At 46.5% G+C, this 25,219-nt stretch overlaps 1 protein-coding gene across 10 annotated transcripts in view; it reads left to right on the top strand.

The window, feature by feature from the left end:
• The window catches only part of FRMD4A (FERM domain containing 4A), an 814,406-nt gene that overhangs the window by 656,115 nt on the left and 133,072 nt on the right, over nt 1-25,219 (top strand). The window lies entirely within an intron of this gene.

The raw sequence follows: 25,219 nt of genomic DNA, 5'->3' as shown, positions 1-25,219 counted from the left end.
CGCTCTGTGGCTACTCTGTACGGGGTCATTTGAAGCTTCCAGTCAATGCTTTACTTTCTCGGTATTGCGGACTCCAAGCTCCTCAGCCCCATGCAGGTGTTGGAGCTGGCCTATGCAGGCTCACATCATGGGTTCCACCAGTTTATCCTTCACGCAGGTAATCAGGTGGCTGTAGCTCCCAGTGGTGTTATTGGCGCTGTGTGGTGTACACTACTCTAATCCTTCTAAAGAGAAATATCTCCCAATGTGTGTAGTTACCACTGCTCAGTGGAAGCTACTTTATGCTCACAACTATTAATATGTGCTCACTTTTCCACTTTATAGTCTAGTGTGAAAGTATATCTGATGTGAATGTGTGTCTCAAAATCAGGCAGTGTTAAGCAATTTATGATCTGTTCATTGCTGGAAAGAGGTTTGTTAAAATACCTTTGCCACCGTAAGAGAACACACATTGTGCCACCCCAAATCCTGGCCATTTGGCCGTATTTGCTGCTTGTGCAGGTAATTTGACTGACCTTGCAAGTGGCACAATAGAGGCTGTCTAGTAGTGCCTTGCAGGAGCACCTTCCCTGCAGTTAGGAAAATTCGTGGGTTTACCTTGAAGTGTGAGAACATTTTGTGTTAGATACATTACTTTTTCAGGTACAGCTTCACCACCTCCTTATTTTGAATTTGTTTACATTTTGAAAAAAACAGGCTTTGAAAAGGGACTATCTTAGCATTTCTGAGATTTGGGGTAGAGACTATGGAGTCCAAAGTCCAAACCATTTCTTCACCTAGTGAGAAATCTTTGTAGGAATCAGAAATGACCATCAATGTGGCCAAACATTATTGGCTTGTTCCTTAATGCATTAGGTATTTATATCCTGAACAAGGAGGTGTGTTTTCATGGGGATTTAAACGCTTCCCTTTTATTTTTCGCTCCCATCCCCAAGTGTTTCACTGGGATTCAATGAAATCTTCCATTCATTCAGCACATTTTATATTATTGTGTAAAGCAAAGGGGAACAATCTCATGTAATAATAGGGAGAATCCAGACATGTTAGATGTGAAAAGCACTAAGCTCACACTAGTCAAGACTGCAACTATTATCTGCTTGCGGTGTAGATCAAAAATAGTCCCACCCTGAAGGAGTCATGTACACCTGGATAAAGACTCAGCGAAGACAGACAAGGCCAGCACAGCTAGTGGGTGATACACACCACAAGTCCTTGGCTTTGGGTGAAAAACTCAAGCTTGGACAATTGAGAGAAGACAACAAACACGTGCAGGGATTGTTAGATTATTTTGGGAAATAACCACTAGGCAGTAGTTTTTCTACATAAAAGCTATTTAATTAGTTTAAAACTGCCCAAGCAGAACAAAAGAGATCAAACAATATTAAGCAATAACTTTGGATAGGCTGTCTGGAGCAATGGCACTGAGAAAGCGCGCATAAAGCTGGTATCGACAGCAATGGCACTGAGAAAGCGCGCATAAAGCTGGTATCGACAGCAATGGCACTGAGAAAGCGCGCATAAAGCTGGTATCGACAGCAATGGCACTGAGAAAGCGCGCATAAAGCTGGTATCGACAGCAATGGCACTGAGAAAGCGCGCATAAAGCTGGTATCGACAGCAATGGCACTGAGAAAGCGCGCGTAAAGCTGGTATCGACAGCAATGGCACGGAGAAAGCGCGCGTAAAGCTGGTATCATGCACGGCCTGCGTGCTAAAAGGAGGCCGGGAGACGGTGTCCCAGGTGTCTTAAAGTTTGCTTCCTTATTTCAATCATCACAAGTGTGATGGCCATGTTTTAGTTGGAGACCTCAATCTCTTAGCCAACATCCTCAGATGCACGCATGTAAAGTTATTTTGAATTAGCTGGGAAAGCTGTTTTGAAATCTTTTCAAGAATCCTCTTCCTGGCATTGAAAGTGAACCTTACATGCTCCGACTAAGACCGGAATGCAAGCGAAAGTGGAAAAATCTTCAGAGATGAGTCCAAAGTAGATTCCTTTTGCACCAACCGACATTTCTTCGCATGAAATCAGATTATCTGAGAGCGCCCTTGCGTGCGGCGCTGCTGGTGAGGATAAACAAGTGATAGCAGACGCCATGATGAAAGGTGACGCCTCTAAGAGACCCCATCTTCCTCTGCACTTACGGCAATTTTTCATTTCATTATTTACTCCTTGTAGCCCAGTGAAGCCCTCTCCCCTGCCCTTCCTGCTTGAGGTTTATATTCTGAACATAAATTCCAGGCTGAAGCAGTGATCGCTTATCTTTTGTTTTGCATCGTTTGTCATTTAGTGATTGCCGTTGCAGATAGGGACCAGCCATACGTAAACCAATCCTGGCCCTCTCCAGCTAGAACTGCAAGGCAAACCCCGAAACACATTTTGAACTGATTGAGCCTCATCGGTGGGATCCAACTTGGTCAGAGCCTGTAAAGACACAAAAGAACTGAAAACGATGAAATGGAATGTTCCAGTCAATCCCAGTGATATAGATAAGTTCAAGTATTTGTTTTAATCTCTTTTTGGTGCATCATGTCTAGCTGGAGGCTGTCTTTTAATTACTACATTGTTCCACGCTGGAGGCAGACATTGAATGCTGAGAAAGGCTTTTGTGTCTTCAAGTGTTTCGTCTGCAAGGAGTCCCCAACTGGAGCCGTACTTTATGAAAGGATGCCCGTGCCTCTGCTGGCTGTGTAATAGTATCGTATCTCGTCAGGGCCGGGCGGTGGTCTGCTTCAGCTGTTTATTAAAAGTTTCACATGCTACGATGTGGTTTGTAAACTCGAATAGTATCTGCTCAGAAGAGTAATTGTGAGCGGATGCTCTCGATGTGTGTCTGTGCCCGTGAGTCCCAACGGGGAAGGCTGCTCAATCAGCTTGAAATGACTCGAGACACATCGAAATGCATACATTATTTATCAGGTGTTCCTCATGCTTTGAAAGACACGATGGCTTCCACGTACCGGAGGCCCCTGCATGTAACACAGCCTCTTTATCGATAAACAAAACGAAAGTACGTGTTTTTCTGCAATTTCCCATGTACAGGCTATAAGGAAGAAAATACACAGAAACATAACCCCTCTCTGTACGTTGTAATATAAAGAATGTGAATTGTACTTGTCGCACCGTGAATGTAGAGAACGCCCGCAGCGCTAGTGTTCCCCGGCTCAGCCGGTGGGAGAGGGGATTTTCAGGGGATAGGATAGTATAGCGTCCGCCCTCGTTGTGTTTATATAACTACCTCGGGTGGCCGGCGCCCTCCGTGTGCTCTTGTGATGCGTCAGTGTCCGGTAGGAGCGGCTCCTCAGGCTTAACGGCCTGTGACAGAATCTGCCATGACGGACGGCTCGGGGGGCACAGAGGTGGCGACAGTCTGCTGCCGGCTGCCTCGTGACGCGAGCAGGTGGTCCTGCCACCACTGCTGGATGGGCACAGCTGCCTGGGGGTGGTAGCGCCACCCGAGGCTGCCTGGCAGGGTGGCTAGCCCAATAGATAACACTTTTTACGTTTTATGATGTTCCCTGACTGGAAGTTCCTCATCGTCCTGGGACATTAAACCCCCAACTGTTAACTCGTATTTTAGGCCAAGCCTGGACAGCGCATGCGCTGCTCTGCAGCATGCTGTATTGGAGTATGGAATTGAAGCCACGCCCACTCTCCGCCCATATTTGTCATTGGCTTGGGCCATTGTCCTTTGTAAATGCTGGCTTCTGATTCGTCAATAGGCTTGTTAGTCCCTCCTTAGTACCCACCACCTTGTCTTCATTTGTAACCTCCCATGAGGACTTACCCTTTTACTTCGGTTGTTACATGGTAGTCTTTTAAAGTCTGTAAGCACTATTTTCTTTAATGAGCTTTTCCTACTTCAGGCACCACATACTTTCCTGCAACATTCAACGCACCATGCACGCTTCGACTTTCTGAGTACCCCGGGACAATCGCAGCCACTTCTTTGAACAGGTCACTCATCAGGCGCGCAACATCTATTGAACTCACCGGGCTTCAGCCCCCCCGCCCCCCCCCCGTCGTGTGTGGCAGCCCGGGATGAGACAGGTCCAGGGCACACACAGAGCCGCACCCGAACGTTTCACCGGTCTTTAAAAGACCATTTGAATGGTAATTAGGCCTTGCAGTCGTTTCACCCCTTCTAAGAGCCCCTGCAGCTCCACTCTGCCTACTGATTAAAGGTTCAGCCCCCTCCCCCCCCCCCCCTCTCGAAATTTGGCTCTAGTTGCGCCTCTGTCTCTCATTTACAAAAGTTTGAGCTATTGGCATTGTAAATGACAGTGCCTTTTAGTATGTGTTAATTTTAGTATGTGCTAAATTAAAGGTTTTGTCATTTACAATGGCAATAGCTTAAAATCTCGCAAATGCGAGACCTATTGAATTCCAAATGCTTGTTTTTGTTTTTTTACGGGAAATTCTACAAATCTTCTGTGTTATTTGTCCTAAATACATGCAATCAAAGTGCTGAATTCTGCCCACAAATGGGAGTTGTTTTCTAGGAAGGTTGTGTCCACCATTGATCGTTCCAGTAACATTTCTTAAGGGCAGCGTCAGATGTTGTGCTGGGACTTTCCTGCACAATGAGAATATCATGACTTTGTGTGATTGTGGTCGTGAATCAATCATTACTTTTAATAGTAAGCGGTTTCCTGCACCTACTGCTCTCATAACCATTTCAGTGCAATGTAAGGGAGTGGCTTGGCTTGACCTGGAGTCATGTCACGTGAGACTGTTCAAACACAGATGCCACGCAGAGGGCTCAATTTCACATTAAAGCGTCTCTTCATTGTTAGGTTCCTTTGTGAGTAGCTAATGCTTGTTTTCAAAGCCAGTGCTCTTGTTGGCGCTTTCCCACTCTCAGCAAGCTTTGTCCTGCCCTGTCTTGTTCCCTGTTTTTCTGCTTCATGTGCAACCTGTTTTTCCGCTTCATGTGCGACCTAAGTCATTGGACCCCACAAAGTAAGTAAGGTTCTAAATTGGTGTTTTAGGAAGACACAGAATTGGAAGTAAGCCGAGAATCTTTAAGTATACATAACAATTGTATGTGTACAGCACGTGAATTCAAATTATTGAAGAGACTTCTTAAAATGGTTAGGATGATCAGAATTATTATTATTTCTGAGTTTCTAAAGCGCCTGGTTACACTTAACAGTGTGTCCCCGCGTAATTATTGAACTGAGCAGCATTTAGGGCAGAAGGAAGGAGCCCTGCGTCAAAAAATTAAGGCTTAGGAAACAAGAAAGTTTTTAGCTCCCTCCGGAACACCGCCTCCGAGGGCTCCAACCGAATCCTGGGTGGGAGAGTGTTCCATCTTCATGCGGCCAAGGAGCGGAAAGATCTCCCGCCCATTCTCGCCCTGTTGATCTTAGGGACCGAGAGCAAACCTGCGCCCAATGAGCGTAGGAGCCGGGTAGGTTTGTACGGGAGAAGCAAGTTGCGCAGGAAGCCAGGACCCTTCCCATGAACGATCCTGTGACTAACACAGAGAGCTTTAAACTCAATGCGTTCCTTAATGGGAAGCCAGTGCAATGTCTCCAAGGCTTTTTTAGAGGAAGCTCTTCTGGGCAACTGCAGCACAAGGCGCGCAGCTGCATTCTGGATATGCTGCAGTCTTTGAAAGCAACTTGCATTTGCTCCCAGGTATAGGGCATTTCCATCGTCCAGCCTGGACGTGACCAAGGCATGGACCAGAGCCCTCCTAGCTGACAAAGGGAGCAGGTCGAGTTTCCTTCTCAGACTGCAAAGGATACCAAAGCATGTCCCTGCAACTCGCCGAGTGTGATAATCAAAGGACATTTTGGGATCAATCCAAACGCCTAGATTCTTCACATGATCCTTCGGGTGGGTAGCGGGCCCAGTGCCTGGGGCCACCAAGCAGAGGTCCAGACCGAGGGGGACCTGCCACGATAAGCACCTATGTTTTGTCCCCGTTCAATCTGAGACAATTGTTGGCCATCCAGCCTGCCAGATCTTGAAGGCAGGATGTAAAATTGCTGGCTGCGTGCTCAGCCGGTTGTGTCAAAGCCACAACCAGCTGGGTATCGTCGGCATAGGTCACCACCTCTACCCCATACTGCTCTGTGATCGAAGCCACTGGTGCCACGTAGAGATTGAATAGGGTGGGACTAAGACTAGAGCCCTGAGGGACTCCCTGCTTTAGGTCAAAAGCCTCTGACCTATGAACACCCTGCTCAACATAGAAACTGCGGTCGTGGAGGAAAGATTCCAGCCAGGACCGAGCCCTCCCGGTCACTCCGCCTCTCCTCAGGCACTGCAGCAAGGTGTGATGTGCCACAGTGTCGAATGCGGCACTGAGATCAAGAAGAATCAGTGCCGCTGTCTGACCCTCATCTACATGTTTCCTCAGAACCTCTGTGGAAAAGAGGAGGGCAGACTCAGTGGAGTGGCAGGCACGAAAGCCGGACTGGGAGGGATGGAGAAGCCTCTGCGCTTCAATGTGTACCGTCAATTGTTGGTTAACCAATTTTTCGGCTACCTTAGAGAAGTAGGGGAGGAGAGAAATAGGCCGCATATTGCTAAGTTGTGTTATGCTAATTTGTGGCTTTTTCTTAAGTGGAAGCACAACAGCCCACTTCCATGTGTTCGGCACCCTGCCAGACTCAAACGACAGAGCTAACAGGTACTTGACATAGGGGGCCAACAGTTCCATGCTGCCACTCAAGATCTTAGCAGGGGCCGGGTCTATAGGAGATCCTGATTTTACTCCCCTAGCTTCCTCAATTAGCGTCTCCTCATCCAGGACTGAAAAATGCCCTAATGCTGTCCTTCTCCAGGAAGTCCTCTTCCAGTAGTATATCACCACTGAGGCCAATCCTGGCTTCGCTAAGAAAGGTGGTGTAAATATCCTGCACTTTCTTATAGAAAAAATTAGCAATCTGATTGCAGGATTGCACAGAGGAATCAACCTGTTCACCTACTGAAGCCAGCGAGGATATCTCCTTATACACCTCAAAGAGTTCCTTAGCTGAACACTCAGCTTTGTCAATACGGTCGGTGTAATAGACCGATTGACTTTTCCTAATCAGGGCATGATATCCCCTGAGGCTGTCTTTATACACTTTTCGAGCATCCGGTAGATAGGCCCTTCTCCAGGCTCTTTCCATACGTTTGCAAGCTGCCTTGGCTTCTTTCAGTTCAGCATTAAACCAGAGCGCCGATTTAGTGCGTCGCACTGGCCCATTACTAGACGAGGGGGCAGTCTGATCTAGAGCCATCTGAATGCGTTTATCCAGGGCCGCACAAGCTCCATCAATAGTAGTGCCCAGCCCATCAGGGGGGGCCCCCCTGTAACAGGCTAGCAGCAAAATTATCTAAGGAAAATTTAGCCCATTTTCTCTGTTTCTTTTTAGTACCAATTCCTTTCTCCGGATTGCTTCCCGCGGTATGTTTAATACGGAAAGGTACCAAGAAATGGTCAGTCCAGATCATCGGAACAGGATGATCAGGCATAACGCCTTCCCAATTGCAAAAGATCGGGTCTAGATTGTGACCTAGACGGTGTGTAGGTAACACCGACTGCAGTGCCAGTTGCATGGTTAGTAACTCCTGGCGAACCTCTTGGGCCGCAGAGTTAGAGACGTCGTCAAAATGCAAATTAGAATCGCCTAATAAAAGAAATTTGTCATAGCGCATAACAGGGGACAGCAAGTTGTGTATCAGACTATCCACAAATTTAGTGCTCCCTCCCGGGGGTCTATACACCAGCAGACCTTTGATAATGGTATTACTGGACACCGTTAAAGAAAACGCTCCCGTCTCACTGTACGCTATGCTAGACGATTCCATAGTGCATTTAATAGTATCCCTATAATTGATCAGCCTTTGCCAGGTAGAGACTCTCAAAGCCCCTCAGCCCTGCCACAGTCTGACTTTAACCACATTATCTCCCACCATTCACCCACTGCCTCCCTTTCCTCAGGCAATGCCTGGCACAAGAAAAACAGCCAGAAATTGAATGAGGCTACCGTAAAAACTCAACTAGCTGGAAATTTGCGCTCACTTTACAGTTTTGAGCAGACAATAGCATGAAAGCACAATAAAATGGTTGTAAGAGAGTCTGTTGGCACTAAATAAAATAGCCTTGTAAATCAGGAGTGGCCTGGTCAGGTAAGAGCAGTGGGGCAGTTGGGCACTTGGGCGGGGAGGGAGTCGACATACGACGGGATAGGGAAATAGAATGGAATGGAATGGAAATGGAAATGGAAAGGTACTTTTAAAGAGCATGGCTACCATGAGGCCTCTCAGCGCTGAGAACATAAATAAAGAAATAAAACCATTTACCTTGTGCTCGCCGCATTGCTGAGTTGGCACTGTGCAAGCGCAAGGTAAGTGGTTTTATTTTATTTTTCCTCTCCCATAAGATGTCGACTCCCCTCCCTTGCCCGTCCCACTACTCTCACCTGTAGCGACCCCGCATGTTGTAAATATAAGCAAGCAAATAGGTTTCGACTGTATGCTATGGGTGTCTAGCTGTTGGCTTTGAGAAGGACTCTCTCTAAAGTATTTTTTAGAAAACTAAAAAAAATCTTTCAAAATACTAGATGAAAAGCAAACATACCTTTTGATATCTCAAACTGTGCATTTAATTTAGCGTTTTGAATCTTTATAAATGGCCTGATGTATTTTTTCAAATACGTTTTACTCAGTAAACTCTGAGCATAATTTAAAATGAATAAAAAAGTTACAGACTGTAAAGGGAAACACTGCCAAGGCCTGATTTACCTTCCACAGGATTCAGCCGTTTGGTCTTCTGCAGTATCCCAGTGAGCAGAACTATAGATCTGCAAGAGAAGTGTCATCTTATGTACACCTTCTGCCCAAGACACCAACGCAGATTACCCTTCCCCCAATTCCATAAAAGCTTTTGTGTTTCAAAATATTTCCTTTCATTCAAGTTGTGGCATGCAGACAATAAAACAAAAACAACACTTAGTCTGCTGTTCAGCCATACCCCATCACAAATATCTCTATTGCTGTGCTTTTACGGATATGCTTGGAGGCGCGGGGAGCAACGCAGTGTGTTGGAGCAAGTATTTGACTGGGCAATTCCTTTAATGAGATCAATGGAGGGATACAAATTAGTCAATCAAACAGAGCGAAAAACAAGGCTATTCCCATGGAAGGCTCAAAACAAGAAGAGGCAGGCAAACAATCGAATAACAAGAAAGCAAATAAGAGGGACCATCAAGCCAACCAGTAGTACGCAATAGGCGGTGTGTACAACCTCTGAAAGCTCACAATAGATTTTTCGCAGCCAGACCAGTAGCGGCCTGTGGTGGGAGTGCTGCTGGGCGCTGCGGTAGGGCGGGGGAGGAGCAAGGTGGGGGGTAGTAAACCCCAAAATACAGCTGCACAGAGGTAGGAACACAAACAAATAAATAAAACTAATTTCGTTGCGCGCGCTGCATTGCATTTGGCGATGCAGCACACACATTGAAATTCATTTTATTTATTTGTTTGTATACTTACCTCTGTGCGGCCATATTCCAGGGTTTACTACCTCCCACCCTGCCCCTCCCCCGCCCCACAGCAGTTCCCGCAGCACTCCCACCAAAGGCCTCTACTGAGCCAGACATCTTGCGCTGTTTGGTCGGCGAGACCTAAAAAGGAGCGGCCTGGAAGCATATGGAGCTGCAAAGCGATGGCAGGGGCAGGACGAGGGAGCAACAGAGTACCGTTTTAGTTAAAAGTCAGCACAGATTGGGGGGAGCAACAGGGAGGGAGGAGAAACAATAGTTTTTTATGCAAGGGGAGAAAATATATTTAAAAGCCAGGGAAAGGTGGCAGAAGCAATGGATGATCTCGGGATGGAGGAGCAACTTAAAGCAAATGGGCGGTGTGTAAGGCTAGGCTACAAGCAGCACATGAAGGAGAGAGCAAGAAAGCCCACACCGTCTCATGGTTGGCCGATAAAAAGACAAATATAGTTCCCTGAATATGAGCAGAGGAAGGAGAATGATCGAAACAAGAGTATGCTATGAACCATGGAAGAGACAAAACAGGAAGAAAGAAAGCCATTGAATAAAAAGCAAGTAAGCGAGAATAACTAGAAACCCAACAAACAGATGGCAATTGGCTGGCTCTAAGCCTACTGTTATCTAATTGTATGATCAACAAGAAGTCTTTTTGATAGCAGGCACCCAAAAGCACTCTGCAGCTAGACCTAAAAATCTGCAAAAGGGGAAAGATCCAGTTGGTTTAAAAACGTATGAATGAATATGTATCGATTACTGGATGCGCATGTATGATGAATCGGATCACGAGGAAAATGTGACCGTAACTTGCAGGTAGTCTGGAGGCACAAGCTGGCCTAACAAGCATTTACAATGCAACGGTCTCGCCTTTGCAAACGTTAGAGCTATTGGCATTGTAAATGACATTTCTTATTTATGTGTTGGTTTTGAAAACAGATAAATAAATGGCTTTGTCATTTACATTGCCAATAGCTTTTCTGGCTGCCTAACTTAGTCAACTATGTCGCAAAATTTGGTCCTCCTCCGCCACATAATTCAAGGAAGCCTTGCTTAGTGGTGCCGTAAACCAGTCACCTTCGTGCATTGATCTAATTTTGTGTCATTCCCATTTTTCTTTCATTCACTACTGGTACAGCATAGTGCAACTTGTTAGCCCACTTCAGCCATTGGCTAACTTCACTGAGAGCTCCTGCACAATGTGCACTAATTTAGAAAAAGTAAGGTCCTGTAATCTCAGCGACTAGTGGCTCGGTGTAGGCTTTTTATTAACAAGATCGATGAAGCAAAAAGGGTTATCTAAATAAAGTTTAACAAAACCCAACAAAAAAAGTAAGCGCAAAAACAAAAGGTTGGAAGCAACGCCGGACCTATGGGCTTCGCCAATGCTTGATTTTATTAACACGTTCTTCTCTAGTCTACGAGGAATAACCATGCCGGGGAGCAGCCAGTCTACTCCAGCTCTCTGCCTGCAGCACGTGCTGAAAATGCTGATACCACATTTCAGTGACTTTCTAATATCTTACAGGACTACACTTGAAGAGATATTCTAGCACTGCCACCTCTCAAATTAAATAACAAAATGGTGCTGCATCCACATCTTTTCTAAAAATAAATTTGTGTACGTTAACCGAGGGCAGTGGCTACGAGGAAGGAACTTTCTACTAGAGTACAATATGGCCTAATGTTTATGTTTAAAGTGGCAACGTAAGAACACTAATGTATTTTAGATGATAAAAGAGGCATGTGAACTGCAAGAACGAAACAATGGTGCATTTCTTCTTCGTACTGCCACGGGCTGAAAAATAATAAAAAAAGATCACATAAATCCCTAATGGGCATATGATTTGAATAAGCGTTATCATGTTTCGAATTAGCGACACCCAAGAAAGACTATTTCAATATGGCAGCCATGTTTATAGTGATTAGTACATATGGTATTTTTGACTCTCGCTCAGTTTTTGGCGCTGTGTGTTGGAGGGGCGCAGCTCCAGCTTAAGTCTTTTTCTCAAATCTTCTGGACTGCCCGGTCACAGTTCAGAGCTGAGGATGCAGCACAACCCCACAGCATCTTCAATTAGGCGCCAATAAATACATGAACACATTCACTGAATAATAACCACAGAATGCCATGACGAAAAAAGGGGCGGGACTTAAAAAAGACACAAACGCCCACGAATCGGATCCAGCCGGTGTAAAATCTCGGCTCCCCCACTTCTACACATTGCTTGATCCTGAGAGCACCGCGAGCTCAAAAACAAACTAAATGCCGATTTGTTCATGTTATCAGAGCAGGGCTCGGGCCGGTGCGGGCTGTGCCACTCGCCCGGGCGGTGTCGCCAATCGGGAGGCGAGGGGGGGGGGGGGGGGATAGCGGCCATGCAGGGCCTGGCCACAGCTGGATAAAGAAGTATACAAACGCCCACAGAATGCCATGACGAAAAAAGGAGCGGGACTTAAAAAAGGACACAGAAACGTCCACGAATCGCATCCAGCCGGGGGAAAGAGTAATTGACACCCATCTCTTCCAATGGCTAGCCTCCATTTATGGAGCTATCCAATGGAAGAAGGGGCGGGTTAAAGTACACAGTATTGAGATAACAAAATCTCAGCCTGCGCCAACACTGCTGCGCAGTGTACGCTAGGTCAAAAACTAAAAAGCCAATGGCTGACGTGAGCGGACTGTGCCCTACGCTGTATGATGTGGTGGGTGGAAAAAAACGTCAACCACACATTAATAGACCAATGGATAAATTGCCAAAATGTCTTGTTTAATGCCAAAGCTAAAAATGAAAAACACCCCCACAAACAATGAAGCGTTAAGATCACTACACAAAATGAGAAGGAATGAACACCCAGTACAGAAATTAACCCATTTGGGTGGACCAAATTGACAGTGCAGATGTTGGCATTAAGCACGTGATAACGTAGCAACAGGCTGCCGAGTGAACTATGCAGCACAGAAGTAGTCTGCACCATCATGTGAAGCAAGCACAGGCTTTGCTGCAGACACTGCCACTGACGTCTAAACATACGATGCAGCGGACCACTGTTCATCTTAAGATAGAGAATGGGCACGGGTATTTGAAATTGCCTTTAAAAAGATATCTAGTTCTTCTACTCTGACCGAAGCACACAGGTGTATAGTTAGATCTCTGGGATCACTCTCTAATAAGGGGACACGTGGAGGTCAATCACTCAAGAAACATTTATAGAGCGCTGCTTGTCACCCGAGAGGGTATCCAGGCGCTCGAATCCTCCTTTACACCACCACTATTGAAGGTGTGCATTAGACCGCTGGGACACAGATTCACAACCATCTAAACGACAACTGGGGTAGCCAAATATCACCAAAAGCCTCAACCACAAATGAGATATCTCTGTTAAAATGTGAGAAAATCACGTCTTGGTGCTGGGAGGAAACCAGAAGAATCTAGCCCATTATAACGTGACTAAACCCTTTGACCACAACACAAAACAAGTAGAAAATAAATGTTGGGTACTTGATGAGCAGGTTATTTCAGTTCAGTATGAAGGGGGTGGGGTGCTTGTGTTTCCATTTATGTAATTTCGAATTTGACGAAAATACAGTAGTGACGTGACTAAAAACAGTGTGCAAAGTGCTGCTGTGATCAGCCGAGACCATTTTGCTGGGTTGGGCAGGCCTACGGTTGCAGGTCTTGCCAGTGCCAGCAATTTGGTGTGTCTTAGGGTCACTTTCGCACCAACGAGTAACTGGGGTCATCAGTAGGTCAGTTTTTCGTCCTATTAAGCGCCAGTGGGAGTCCATTACTAGCAATTGGGTACAGTCTAACATGGGGGTAGTCTTGAGTCGCTGGGGTGGGCACGGCACTTACATGAAAAGGAAAGATGCGGGGGAAGGGATGTGGATACGACACTGGTTATGGGGAGGTTAGACTCTAACAAGGAGCTGCTAGCATCATTATGCCTGACCCAGACCCCGATATCTGCCCTCAACCCACACACGGTGCCCCAGTTTGGGGAAGAGCGTCCTCGCAGAGCTGTGGTGCCATTCAAGGCACCTTTCTCCCACTATACAAAGGATACCTTTGTGGTTACCAGAAGTGATTGAAGTACTGCAGTCAGAGAGCCTGGGCGCAGCTGGCCCCCGATCCTAGACTGAAGGAAGCGATGGAGAGTCCTTGGCTGGTAATGGAGAGCTACTCGCCGGTATTGCCTAGGCACTTCCTTGGCTGCCAAAGTTAGCGGGATTTACCTTCAGGGGAAATTTAGACTACTGAGGCGAGATAAGGTTCTGGCAGAAGATTGATCAAGTTGCTGACTGCAGAAAAGCAATGGATCCCAGACCCTTCAAGCCGAGTAGTTGGCTTAGGGAATGGAGGGGAGTGGGGGGGTGGTGCCAAGAGAGGAGATGAACGAGAAGACTAAGAGTGGTTTTTGTAGACATTTTTGTGTTAATTATTAAAAAACTGAGAGTCGTGAAGCCAAAAGATTCCATGATGTGGCAGAGGAAAAAAGGTGCGTTTGATCCTATAATAAGTAAGCATGCACACCACTGTTCCCTCTAGGCCGCGCGCGCGCGCGCGCACCTTCAATGACGTCAGCGCGCACCACCTATCGTGGAGCGCGCACACAGGCCGTCGCAAGAGATTCGCGCCGCCCGCCGCTTTTAAAAAGCGAGCGGCGCGACCATGTCATGCAGCACATTTCGAGTGGTGGTGGCGGCGGTTGGTGGCGGTGCGGGCGTGAGAAGTTGCAGGTAAGGAGAATGTATTTACCGAGGCGGGAGGCGGGAGGCGAATGTATTTACTACGGCGGGAGGCGGGAGGGGAATGTATTTACCATGGCGGGAGGCGGGAGGCGAATGTATTCACCACGGCGGGAGGCGGGAAGCGGGAGGCGAATGTATCCACCACGGCGGGAGGCGGGAAGCCGGAGGCGAATGTATTCTCCACGGCGGGAGGCGGGAGGCGGGAATGCTGTTATCGGGTGAGGAGCCTCTCTGGCAGCATTTGTATTTCGGTATAGGAGAGGGCAGAAGTAAAAAAACAGAAGTGAAACTTTTTGCCGAAGCTTTGCAGTCATTTCTCAGCTGGACACACGCCTATCGGGCATTCTCTTGTTTCCATGTATGCTCACTGTGGCATTTAGACACCTGGTCGTGCGTCTGGTCGTAGGCCCTCAGACACTACAGCCAGCTACTTTTCGGAGTAGAACACTTCTGTAAGAGAAAGCGCCTCGGCGCCTCTCCATGACACGTGTGAATGTCCTGTCGCTTGTCCGTGTATCCTCATGCAGTTTTTAAAAGCGCACTGCAAAAAACAGTTATCTCGCTAACAAGCTGGAAACGCGGCCCCTTAGGCCTTCATTAGTTACAGAGCAAAACCATTATTCGGCGCCCAGTGAAACGGCCGTCAGAAGATAGGCACTTACGCCGAATGCGTTCTCGTTATTTCTGTCACAACCTTTGCGTTATGTAGTCTCAAAGTTTACTATGTGAACATAAATGTCAACCCCAACGTGGCCCTGTCCCGCAGGGAACGTATCTAACTTGTTTGCTTATGCGGTACATGAGCGCCTTAGAAGGGTAATGAAATCACGGACTCCATTCTGCAGGCATTTTATAAACGGTGAGCCGTGGTCACTGCAAAACAACTCCTGTCTAATAGCATTGCGGGACACCGAGAGCACCCCTATTTAACCAAGCTTGTGCTCAATAACACGGTGTTATAATTCTCCCACATGGGTTTGGGGAACAATTGCTCTGCTCTGGATAGCATCATGGTCTTAAATCTGTTAGCTGCGCCCAGCTAGGGGAAACCCCAATAATTGTTTAGAATTTATAATCTTGTGGAAATGACGAAACCCAATTGCCTTTGTGGTAAAATTATATTCAGACACTTGGGTACAGGCAAGGGTCTTTTCCTTAATATTCTTACCACCAAGGATCTGAACCAGGGGTGCAATTTGGCACGGCTGTTATTCGCTCTATACATTGTGGATTTGACAGCATTCTTGGACTAATGAGAAGGGTCCTTTTTAAAAAGGGCCATTCAAGGATCGGATCAATAATGTAGCATACGCTGATGAGTTGATCATTGTATCAATGTCACAGACCACAACTTCCGCGGCTGTAAGATTACAATTAGCTTAATAATAAGGATACCTTCAAGATACATATGTCCAATACTAAGATTATGTCCTCTGGCTGTTTCCAACCAGCTTTTACTTGGACAATGGAATCGCTTTCTATTGGACATGTTACTAACACCATGGTTGGGGGTAAGGTCATAAACTGAACTGAATTATCATTTTGCGGAGCTAGCCTCCAGGAGTAAGGACCTAATAAATGCAGTTAAGCATCACTCCAGTAAATGGTTTGTCTGTTAGATTCGTAATGTGTAAACTTGTTCAATATTGTATGCTTCTGCTATATTATATAAAAACAACATTCTGAGAACAGACACCTTGTATAAGCAATTTGGTCTACAACTCCCCCCTATTGCATACGCCTTGGCATTGCGCCTTTCTTCTTTAGTATCTTTCGATGTTATTCAGTTCTCTGCGTGAAATGAATGAAATGCAACATTCCTTTCTCTGTTAACTGAATCAGTTTAGAGTGTCAAGCAATCTTTGCTGCTAAAGGACAAGGCTGAGCTGAGGTCAGCTTTTCAAACATGCACGTCCTTACACTTTTATTAAAGTCATTATTTTAGTAAGTTGTTTAAGCACATTTAAGATTTCCATGAATTGCGTTTTATAAGTATATAGTGATTAGTGAATGGACCTGGGGCAGGGATGGCATCAAACGGACATTGGTGAGTGGACAGGGTAGTGCACTTGGAGGCAGGGAGGGTACTGTATGTAGATGAGGCAGGGCGAGCAGCTGGGGGGTGGGACAGGAGCACCCTCATGCATCATGGTACAGGGAGGGCAGCGAATGCACATGGGAGGAAGAGAGGCCTGGGGGGATGCGGGGGGCACGAATGAAACACTGGGGCATAAAGCGCACTGAATAGACACAGGGTCTCCAGGGCAGGACTTGTCTGGACGTGGGCAGGGAGATTATTGAAGGAATTCGACTTTAAGGACAGTAGACAGGGGCAGGGAGGGCTCTGCGTGAAATGAATGAAATGCAACATTCCTTTCTCTGTTAACTGAATCAGTTTAGAGTGTCAAGCAATCTTTGCTGGTAAAGGACAAAGTTTTGGTTTTTAAAATAGCTAAATGGATACGTGTCTGAACAGTCCTCTACCTTCTTGTGTATATGATATTGTATAGGCTCGCAGCATTTCCCCACCCAATGAACTGTGCTCCAGTTAGGAATATTTATTAAAATCTAATGATGGTACCACCATTGAAGTCTTGTGCTTTTCTAAACTTGAAGTGTACTTGCTAGTGTAACCAGTTCATGTCATGGCGTGCTTATCCAATATTGCAAACTGCCCTTAAGACCCTTATTGTGGCGCTGTATGTGTGAAAATGCACTATCTTTTAGCTTTTTAAAGACAAATTTTGGAGTGCCATTTGGCGCCGCAGACACGCGCGGTTTGGTTCCTGGCGCACATAGCCATGGTTGCAGCGCACAGAGACCCTCCACTGCCGCACACAGAGGAAAAAAATTAGAGGGAACATTGATGCACACACCTACCTGGGATCTGCAAATTCAAACATAACTCCCTGCGCACCCCAAATAAGTGCTTTAAGAAATCTGAAGAAATGAGAGCTCAAAATTGAGTCAGACTGGTTTGCTTAGCAAGGCTCCCCCCCAGTTTTGCTTTAAGATCCCATGGGTTAACTCTTATCCCAATTGAAAGGCTGCTCAACAACTTTACTGTGGCTTCTGCTATGGTGTTAGAACACCTACAGTGGGAGTGGAGTGTTTGGCAGGACAAGGTGGGGCATCTTTTGTAATAAACCAAGAGTCCTTGGCACAAAGGAATGCAGCTCCGCATAAAATCGAAAAAGAGTTACCATTGGGCCTTTTAGGGCGGAACCTCTAGAAGGGTTTGTGCGTTCCCAGAGGGTCGTAGTTCCTTTAGATTTCCTCACAATCTGTAAGCTTCACAGGCCAACTTGTTGATTTTCATCTGCTAGGCTTTGGTTCAGTGGTCCCTACTTCAAGTGTATGCAAATAGGTTGCTCTGATTTCTGTGCTTGCTATGTGCCTTTCTAAGCTGTCTTGGAGCCAGTCTTTAAGGAATCAGCTAAGACAAAGTTGATCCTGTATTAGCTTGGTTAATGTTAAAATGCACCCTCAGCATTTAATATGAAGCCCTTTACAGGTGTGTGGCTTAGGTCAGGGTTTTTTACCAGTCTAAGGTATTTATTAACAGGTGTTTTCGGGCTCCGTGCTGGCATTTCAGGGTACCTGCTGTACATCATTAGATTTATTTTATGAAAGAAGCGAACCTCCTAACATCTGTGCCACACACTCATTGCCTTTAAAAGTAAATAACTACTAAGGAAATAAAAGGGCGGAAGATTTCAACTCATTTAAACATCAAATTGCTGTGGTCTCTGGAACTTGAAGCATTGGGTAGGAGGCGTGTTACCAGGAGCTTAACATGGGGCATGTTCAATCAGTTTAGTTTGTGCACATTGTCTTGAAGGGCCATTTGTGTGCTGTAGAGAGAGCGGGGCTCTGGGCAAGGAAAAACGGTTTTAGAGTCACTGCTCTTGCCAGTAAGGAGGAGAGAGCGCACGATGCTTTAAGCTACGAAGCCTACATTTGTAAGGATTTTAAACTATTCTGTCAAAACAATCTTGCCGTATATTAGTTTAAAAATATGTTTAGCAAGCAGCTCAAGTGCATTTGTTTTACAAAACCCAACCCTTATAAATAAAACTTTCTGCAATTTAGACAATGTATTACACTTTCTATTGGTTTTTGCTAACTGCAAACCTGTATTAAATAAGGACCTAAGGCTCTTGGTCTCTGAAGAGCAGCTGTAGATCACTGGGACTTAAGAGCTTGGCCAAATCTGGCCCTGGATCGTCTCTCTGTAATAAGTCCCTGACGTAAACCCTCCACCAAGTCAAGCAGAACATAACTCCGCTGCTCCGCATCTGCGCCCCCCATCCTGGGAACTGGTGCTGCGCCAGTGCATGCGGGAGGGAGGGGCGGGCCAACTCCTCCGCTATTCTGACATTTACTTGTTCACTTTGTGAGGGAATGCATTTTTACAGTTCAAGGATTGATTCATTGAACACTAGGCATTCACATAACCAGGATTATGCTAGTGTATCAGAAGAACAGACTTAAAATCAATACTGCTAAAAAATGTAGACTATTAGTAGCACTAATTGTTATCTGCGAAAAAACTCAGTTACTTGTCCTGGAGTACTGCAAAACTAGAGGCAGGAAGATCACGGCTATGCCTGTAGTTCTGATATTGCACTGTTCATTAACATTCTCGTTGGTTCCTTGCCCTGGCTTTGTCATTCTTCGTGTATCCTGCTACCTAGTGACGGTATTGGAAACTGCCTGAAAAATAGCTTCTTCAAAGGTTTGTGCCATATGAACATGCCATGGATGGTCCTTCCATGTTTGTAAAATACATCTTTACCTTGCTTAGTTTTCTCATGTTTGACTTTGTAAACTTGCCTCTAGCCAAGAGTAGTCTTACACTCTCCTCTTCAGAAGCTGCTCTCCGAGAAGCCTCCTTTCTTAAGTTTCTGGTATGTCAAATGGATGCATAAGCAAACTGCAAGGCCTTTGCATTTCAGAACCATTCACTGTATTCCATCAGGACACTGTGGTCCCACGGACCTAGTCCTTCCCGCCTTGTTCCCTAAGGTTCTGATGCAGGTTCATTGGAATGAAGGGATTGTTCTTCAAATGTCTGCATTTTCCTCAGTGGTGCCGATATCGCCTCATTTGTCAGGTAAGTTACTTCCTGTAGCACTTGCGGTCTAGATTGCTGGCTCATCTCCAGCCGGTACCTGGACGCACTACACGAGTATCTAAGTGGCAGCATCCTCCTGGTGCAAACCTGGCAAACACCTCTTTGGGTTGTCTACATGCATTCAGGTATCCGTACTCCCCTTAAAATAAACAGTGCCCTTTAATCAGTCTCCTGACACAGGCAGCCTCCCATTCTACTTCATAAATATACCTTATCAATATCAGTCACTCTTACACTACGATTGGGAAGAGTTTGGATAGTGCACTTGTACACTGTGACGGGGAGGGCATGTACTTTATTTAGGATTGTGGGTAACTGCCTTTGAGATGGAGAAGCAGGTAATGGAGCAAAGGAGTGCCAACATGGATTTACTTAGATCAATGACGTGGTGTTCCAAAGACAAAACATCTTGGTCATTTTACACAGGGGGGCAGAGATGGGGACAGGAATGCTAGTAGATGTGATGTTGCACTAAGACATGGAATCCACAAACACCAGGGCAGTAAGTACTTAGACAAAGTATCATGCTTACAGGGATAGGGATGGTCTTGAAACTGATTACATGGACACTGAGATGAAGAATGTACAGACCGGCAACGACGTGGACACTTCATTTGTCTTCTACTGTGGGACAAGAACATGTACACACCCACTCGCAACCCACACAAAACAATAGATACTGAATAACTCTTATGCTTTTGGTTGAAAGTTGCAAAAACGAACCTCTTATTGGAGCCCCTGTGTTGCAAAGTAAACCATATTGAAACATGTTATTAAGTACTTCTTTATTCAAGATCAGGATCCCCAGAAAAGAGTAGTGTTCTAGGACATGCATGCTTTAGGCGACTGCATTATGCCAAAGTAACATCAAGCATATGCAACAGGTCTCGCATTTGTGAGAGTTTAAGCTGTTGGCACTGTAAATGACAATACCTTTTATTTATGTGTTTAAGTGCGTATTTACGCACTACTCGCAGGTTTTCAAAACACATCAATAAAAGGCATTGTCATTTACAATGCCAATAGCTCAAACTCTTGCAAATGCGAGCCCTAATGCATTGCAAATGTTTGGTGCTCTCCTGGCAGCAAGGGCTTCACTGGCCTGTGCTGCCTGGCCACGGAGGGTGATTTGTTGGCAGCAATGGTTTCAATTAGTTGCAGATGCCTATGTTCTCTGCGTGACTTCACGCAGGTGCGCGGCCTTCAAGAAGCTGTGTAGCCTGCGACCTGAAGTCTGCATGAGCGAGCTGCACAGCCTGGGCTCTCTAGGCAGCACGATCTTCAAAGAGCCACAGCAGCCTATGCTCTTTCTGCAGCATGGGTTTTAAGAAGCTGCGTGGTTTGCGCTCTCCAGGAAGCAAGAGCTTCTAGGAGCCTGCAGCGGCTTGTGCTCCCGGGCTGGCGCAAGGGTTAAGGGGCCTGTGCTGCAGCGGTGTATATTTTATGGTCAGCAAGGGTTTCAATGAGCTGTCCAAGGTGTGTGCTCCTTGCTTAAAGCAGCTTCAAGGAACACAGTGGCCTGTGCTCCCTGCTTAGCGAAAGCTTCAAGGTGCTAAAAAGGCCTGTGTTCACCAGACATTAAAGGTTACCTGTGCCCTCTAGGCATCATAGGCTCTAAGGAACTAGCTACTGCGTTGTGTGCTCCGGACTCCAGAGCCTCAGGAAGCTGCAGCGGCCAGTGCTTCCAGAATTGCGGCTTCTTCTGTTTGTGCTCCCACGGTCTTCAAGTCGCTGCACAGTCCCACTACTTGGAGAAACGGGGAGCAGAGCGGCCAGGGAAGAAACGGAGTGGCCGACATCAAGAGAACAAGACCTCTAGAAACACTCTCCCGCTGAGGACTAAGAGACATGGACGAGAGAGGGAGACCTGGGGAAACATTCACCGCTCTGTACCAAGAGACAGCGTGAGAGTAAGCGAGGGAGAGAGAGAGACCCTAGATAACACTCTCCCGCCTGGCACCCTGCGACTACGAGAGAAGTGGCCAAGGAAGAGACCTGGTGAAAATACACTCAACACAACAAATAAATAGAAGAAATAGTCACTTACCTCAAGGGCAGCGTCCCATGAATGATGTGGTGGCCGCCATTGTTAAACAAAAAGGAAAATGAAAGCGGGCAAGGCACGCAGATAGTAAAACAAGCGCACGCCGCCGCATGCGTTCACTGTGCTTGTAGGCTGGCTCGTGCACAGATCCTGTGCTAACGCAAGGGAAGCTGACGCCGGCGCCGTACACGCTCACAGCGCTTGTCGGCGCGCGGCCAGCTCCTGACGCCTTTTTTTACACCCCATCCCAACAGGAATCGCCAGCGCTAGCTCGACCGAAACTAGTAAGCAGCTCCAGATTTCACCCCGGAGTTCCCTAGGAGACTAGAGGGAGTCTACTCTGGATGCATGCGGCTACAGAAAACGAGAAGCTACACTCAGGGATTGCCCTCTGGACTTCAATTGCAGTCCTGAATAGGTAAGATCTAACTATCGTCAGGTAAGTACGGGGGAGGGGAGGGGAGGGGGTTGTGTGTGTGTGTGTGTGTGTGTGTTTGTTTGTGTGTGTGTGTGTGCTTCCGTGAGTGTGGCTGTGGGTGCGCGCGTGATTGTGAGTGGCTGCCGAATGTGGAGCAAGAGATGTGCACGGCTGGGGGGGGGGGGGGGGGGGGGGGGGCGCGTTCACGAGGTGCAATCGGCGCTCGTACCCAGGCCTGACTCCGTTGAGAGCCGACTCAACTGCAATAGGTCGTCTCGACCTAATAAAAAAAAGGAGATACAAAATTAAATTCAGAACAACTAAGAGATACATTGACCTAGTTAAGGGCAGGCCTGAGCTTGAAACGCTGGGAGAAACATGGAAGATGTTGTCTAAGGGAAAACATAACTACAGAAGTAATCAATTTAGCTCGAATTTCCTTTGAAGGGTGGCGTGGTAAGTGGGCAGAGGTCAAGAGCCCATATGGTAAAAGAGCAGAAATCAATCAGTGCACAGCTAAAAACATCCAGGGCTAGGGGAAGATAGTGACTGGAGATAGGGGCAGGATTTTCTTGAGCAGAAAATGATGGAATCACTTCTCATATGGAGTACAGTAATAATATTACTATTACTTATGTAATACTTCTGCCAATCATTTGGTACCATATTTACTTACATAGTTAACGTGGGATTGTGCTGGATGTAGGGTTCTCCTGCTGTCCTGTGGTGAACAGGGTGATGGTCATCGGGGTGGTTGAGAGCACGGCCAAAGCCTGCCATCATGGCTTCACAAGAGGATACTCGAGTAACACAATTCTGATTGGTTGGGTCTGTGGAGATGTTGATCGTCTTTGACACTTTCATACACAAAAGAATACCATCCAAGCTGTAAACTCTACATAAACCATATATAAGCTGCTCTGGTACTTGCTTCGAGAGGTTATCACTGAACAGCAGTCAGTGCCAGTGAAGCATCAAAAAGATCATTTTTAGCATATTTTATTTGTAAGTAGCATATGGATACAGGGGCAAGCACGGCTTCTTCCGGTTGACCCAAGGTCACCCCTTGAAAGTTTTAGCCTTCCAGAAAGAGGGGACGCAATTGCATGGATTCAAGAAGCGGTGAGGCCTCAGGCAGCAACACGAGGGCAGACCTCCAGCTCTTGAGCACGTGAAACACGTTTTACTGTAAGCACCAGCAACGCAAGCAAGGATACTGCCGAGGGTGATGGCTTCCATGTTTTCGTGTACTTGACAGAGCACGTGGCAGCCTTCACGCGGGCAGAGGTCATGCCCGCACACTCGCATGCTTCCAATACCTCATTTCAGTCAGATGTTTGGAGTGCTGTTTGTTTAACTGTTCACAAAAGGGGGTGGTGATGAACAGAGCTAAAAAAACGGTGTTGGATCTAGCCCTGATCTCTTGAATGGGTGAGAGTATTCTGCTTAATTCAGAAACTCTGTCCATCACCACCCCTTGTTGTTTAATTAGTTTGTTTAACTGTGGCAGCTTCTGTGAAACATGTTAAGCTAAACAGTTTAAACTGTTAAAGTGAAGTAGTGCCAAGAATGCCCCTGACGTCACATAGTGTCAACTAGAGTTGAAATGCAGACGGTCAATAGCGCAGGTGTATTTTAAGCCTTCTTTAAAGTTTTGCATCAGCAAATTTTTCATTTTGTGACCTGATTGCAGATTGGCCTACTGTTTATCAGGTGGGCTTATTGTTTTCTATTTGAAATGTGGGTGGGCCCGTTTGAATTGTCATCATGGTGAAACCCTGGTCATCTTCTCTGTGACTGCACCACTTCATCCTGCTTAAAGAGGCGGCGCCGGATCTCCAGGGCATGGGTTCCGTAGTGCCTATGTGCACCCTCTGCTTCCTGCACGGTTATGTCTGATCTGCTCTTAAAATCTCTGGTGCACTCAGGAGCCTCCCTGCTACTCGGTTGGGTCTGTCCATCCTTTAAATTCATGCCCTTTTGGGTCAATCATACATTTCCATTTGGCCATGCACCCGGCTAACTGCAAAGTGGCCACATCTTAGCATTCCACCATCTCTGTTTGCCACCTCGGTAGCCCTTTGCCAGTATCCACAGCCGTCTGATGTCGTTCCTGGTATCCGAGTGTGTCCATGAGTCATGTGCAGCCTTGTATTGGGCCAGCTATCGCTCTACGTGTGACATGAAAAGCAGCATTGGATGAGGCACCAACTTCTGAGAGTCTACGAACGAGCAGACGAGGCACCCAGGATGTATGCAAGCAGTCACAGCAGCACACTACATTATTCTGATGGAGAACCACTTGTCTGCCAGTATTGCCATGTTGTCGGGACTAGCTAAAAAGAACGTGATGGAGAGATGAAACCGTGCTGCTACGCTTCGCCCTGCCAGGCATCTCTGGCACAGTGACTCTTGTGGCCTCCTTTGTCACAGTGGCAGTAATGAAGCTGTAAATATTTCTCATCCTTCTGCTGTAATGGTTGTCTTTTACTCTGCCAATATCTAATCCCTGGATATCGCTCAGTCAGATAATGGCTGCATAGCACGTACCATGTCCAGAGATGGAATGGCTACAGGGAGGGCCAGTGCTTGGCCTGCTGCTCCTCAGCATGTATTAAATCATGTCTCTTACCACCTTCAGCTCTTCAATGGGAAATGTTGCGAGATGACACTGTTTATCAGAGTGCCTCAGTGGATTAATGCACCTGCTGCGTACCTAGGTTTGAACCCTTTTGAGTTTAATCACTTATTTTATTTCCAAGGGCAATACAATTGACATGAGTAACAATAACGTCAGTCAGTGCTTAATTTGTAAAAGAATGAGTGCCAAGGCCCAAAGCTCTGCTCAAATGCTCAGCACACCCAATACCAAAGCAGTGTAGTCCTAAATCCACCTTATTCATCTTTTATGTATTACTAGACACTCCATGCCCCTTTTTGTTACTCAAAACAATACCAAAGGGGATGATGAACGGAGCGTTTGAGCAAATCAAACACTCACCAGCTTTCTGGATTTCTGGCTAATCAGCCGTCATCAACCAGGCTAGCTTGAATCCAGTGGCAAAGTGAGCAAGGGACCCTCTTCTGGGCATCCCCTGCCAACTTAGGGCGAACAAAACGATACCAAATGGGACTGTTCCCATGAGACACAGGGTCAGACTGATTTGCATATGGCCATGTCTGAACTGGGGTGATGGAGTGAGCTAAAGAATGGTGATGGATTAAACCCAGATCAGTTGACTGGGGATGAGTGTTTTATTTGCTCTAACGCTCCCTCCATCATCCTCTTTGGTATCCCTTTTTCTTACTCATGCAGCTTTGTGCTTACTCCCTTTATGACGGTTTTGCCATCTTTCCCTTCTGCCCTCTTCC

Source organism: Lissotriton vulgaris, chromosome 1_1, assembly GCF_964263255.1.
Source record: "Lissotriton vulgaris chromosome 1_1, aLisVul1.2, whole genome shotgun sequence".
NCBI lineage: Eukaryota > Metazoa > Chordata > Amphibia > Caudata > Salamandridae > Lissotriton > Lissotriton vulgaris.
This window is presented reverse-complemented; position numbering and strand designations above follow the sequence as displayed.